We start from the raw sequence: 3,471 nt of genomic DNA, 5'->3' as shown, positions 1-3,471 counted from the left end.
GGTTCAAAAGCATACAGCATTAGTACTTGGGTGGCACTGCAAACATCTGACTTCCCAGTCCTCTGGGTATAGTGCTTCATGCTTCCTGGGATAAACTTCATGGAGTCGCATGAAAAGGTGGAGGGTTTATTCTTGTAGCAGGTCCTAGATCATCTGCTTATTTCAACCCGGCTTCCCTGCTGTAGCTTCAGCTTTTTCACATGAGGCTTAGATCAGATTTACCCCCCAGGCAGCCACTGTCACCTGCTGGTGGTCCAGGGGGGATTATTAGTGCTTAGTGTCCCCAAGTCTGACTTCAATGATGCTGCAATCCTGGGCATGCCGGTCTGCATCGGAGGCACCACTGCAGGGCACTACACCGCCCCCCACATAGCGGTATGGATTGCAAAGCCAAAGCTCGCTCTCCCTTGCAGACACGAGAGAGTTAAATCAGAATATCCCCCCCTTCTCTTCCCCACCCTGCACTTTGCAGATCCCAAGCTGGGGAGGTGAAAATAAACATGAGGGAGGTTTGCTGCTAATATCGAAAGCAGCTGGGGACAAGCTGGCGGGGGAGAAGCTGTGTGGTGGGTCCCCGGGAAAAGCATGCTTATTAGTTTAAGGAAACCTGAAGGTCTCAGTGACAGTACCCTGGCGCGGGGGGAAGCATTTCTGTGCAAGGAGGGAAGAGGCCCCGGCAGGGAAGCTAGCCATCAAATGTAGGCACAGCATAGGCATGTCCCTGAGCAGCTTTCCATCCCATCCCATCCCTTCCCCAGTTACTCCAAGGTTGAGACATGGACCTCGTGACCCCAAAGCTGACTTTATACATGGGCAGGAATATGAATGGACAGACAGTACCCCTAAAAGGCGAGAGGGACTGAGAGGTATTTGACTGCTATAATGAAAGATGGGGAGAGAGAGGTCAGTGGAGGGGACGAGAGTGCTTGTTTGCACAGTAAGCTTTGAGGCACAGGCATCATGTCTCCAGTCTGTCCGTCCTGGCCTTAGATGCTATGGGTGTTAGATGTACTATTATATATATTAAGGGAGATATATAATATAATAAGGCATGTTGTGGAGAGCCCCTGCCCCAGAGTATTTCAAGGAAGCATAAGGAAATTAGGTATCTAACTTTCACTGATTCTTTTTTTGCAGTTGACTGTGGGCTCCAGCCCCCTTGAACTCATTTGCAAATCCCATCTGAAAGAGATGTCCTTCTCATGTGTCTATACCACATTTGACCATTTTACACGTGCTTTTGCTCATTTATTGTGCTCTACCAAGTCTTTCATTGTCCACGTGCCTTCAAGCAGCGGGCATTGCAGCAGGTGTTGCATAGTCTGAGGCTGTGCCGCCGTCGCAGGGGGTTGAACTCCTGGTCTAGCCCTACTTCATTCATTCCTTGCAGCATCCGACTCCAGTCTGTAAGCAGTTATAACCATGGTTGGTTAGCCTCTGGTAAGGGCTCAGCTCCTGAAATGTCCTTTTTTTTCACCATCGCCTCTCCTTCCACATCTGTAGTCACGTCACCTCGGCTGTGGCATCAAGTTTGGGTGCTGGTAAGGAAGTGAATTCAGACCTTCGTGCACTGCTGGATGGTTGCATGGCAAGTATCTCACGTTTTTAGTTTCTCTCGGTTGTTTTATCCCACCGGCCTCTGCTCTTCTGATGTTGGGCAGAGCGATGCCAGCCAGCAGGTACGCACCGTTTCGGCTGGTCAGCTTCAGACATCCTGCGATGCATCAGCAGCTATCGTTCAGAAAGGGGTCAAGGTGCTTTGCATGTACAGATCTCTCCTACACAGGGCATGCATGTTTGGCACAGGACGAGCTGAGAGCCAGAGCAGTGGTTTGGGTGGCCGAGGGGCTAGCTCCCCATTTTGAGTTGGTGAGCTTATGCAGAATATTGTTCCGAGTGCTTTTGTCTTCATGACCCCTTTTTGGATGAAGGAGTTCGATTGCAGCTGACCCCAAACTAAACTTGATTTGAACAGTGGGATAGTGGGGTCCTGGGTTGTGTAATGTTTTGCTTGTGGGTGGTCTCATGATTTTTCACATGGAAGGCATATACATGTGTTTTTGCTGGGTTGGCCCAGGAGCTGGAAGAGATGAATGTGGTTATGCAGCAGCCTTTTCCCATAAGGAACGATGGACTGGTTTTTCCAGAAGCATTTTGCTGCTGGAAGTCCCTGAGATCTGTTGCTAGCTGCAGATCCAAGCGAGGGGCTCTTGCTTTCCAACCGCAGAGACCGGAGCAAGTTCCTGCGTTCCTGCGAGTCTGCCGGCCGGGGCACCAGCAATGCAATCTCAGGATCTTGCACATGTTTTCACGGGCTGGCACAGGTCAACGGACCAGGATCAGCGTGTGGTCTCTACTGCAAAGCAGAGTGGATTTGCGTCGGGAATTAGAGACCGTGAAGGGAAAACCTCAGTGGTGCCGTGCTATGAAAAGGGGACGTGGGCGGCTGGGACCTTCACTTGGTTGATTGTTTCCCGGGGAGGCCTCTGCAAGGAGCTCGATTTGGGGCGAGGGGGTGTGAGACGGAGAGGGAGGGAGAAGGCATACTGCAAAACGAAAGCATTTAGTTGTGTTGACCAGAACCAATTAATTGTTTCTAATCTTTTTGCCTGACCTAAATTGCCGTCTGACCTAAACCATGTTTTACACTTCACTGGTTGCTTCCCGCTGTCCCTCTGAAGCGCCAGCCGGCTCGCCCTTCTCCCTGACGTATTCCTCCCATTTATTTGTTACATTTCCCGTTACCTGTAGCCAGCTGCCTGAACGAATTACGCAGCTCCTTGCCGGCCCCTGCGGGAACGAGGCCTTTATGTGCATGCAACAAGGTGCCCATCAAGTTAGCGTTTCTTCACCGCTAGCCTTTCCTCACTTTCTCTTAGCAAGACGATGGAGAATAGCAAACGAGTTGCGACGCCACCCTTGTTTTTATTCAGGTGTATAGAGTCTGCCATCACCCGGACCAGCGTGCTTCATCCAAATTCATAAGATCAAGACAACAGTGTATAGAAAATCACCCATAAGCAGATTTTGCAGCTGATATGGGGGGAAAGTGCATTTTGAGCAAGCTAGCCTATATATTTTATTCAGTTATTTTGAGCATTTATTCTGCATTTTGAACAATGCAATAATTAAACATCAAGCACATCAGCAGTGTGTGTCAAAACCCGGCAAATTAGTTTTTGGAAAAAGCCATTAAAATATTCCAAATTGTTTCAGTTTGGAGGGTTTTCAATGGTAGCAATGCGTTGTCTTGTAATGGCGCTCATTGTATTGGGTTCAGAGGGGAGAAAGGAAGAAACAGCACAGGACAAGAATTGAAATTTCTGATTGAATCAAGACACGCATTTTTAGTTTGAGATGGTCTATCAAAAAGTAACATAGAAGTACAAGTACATAAAAGTACAAGTAACTTCCTACAGTCATTTTCCAGGGACTTTGGTATTTGACTGCTTTATAAACCACTTTTCAGCA

General features: G+C 48.6%; 1 protein-coding gene across 1 annotated transcript in view; it reads left to right on the top strand.

Moving 5' to 3' along the window:
• Positions 1-3,471, top strand: part of LOC102376607 (peroxidasin-like) — a 49,943-nt gene that overhangs the window by 8,949 nt on the left and 37,523 nt on the right. The window lies entirely within an intron of this gene.

This window comes from Alligator sinensis, unplaced genomic scaffold (assembly GCF_000455745.1).
Source record: "Alligator sinensis unplaced genomic scaffold, ASM45574v1 scaffold752_1, whole genome shotgun sequence".
Classification (NCBI taxonomy): domain Eukaryota; kingdom Metazoa; phylum Chordata; order Crocodylia; family Alligatoridae; genus Alligator; species Alligator sinensis.
Note: the sequence above shows the minus strand (reverse complement) of the source record. Positions and strands in the feature narration are given on the sequence as shown.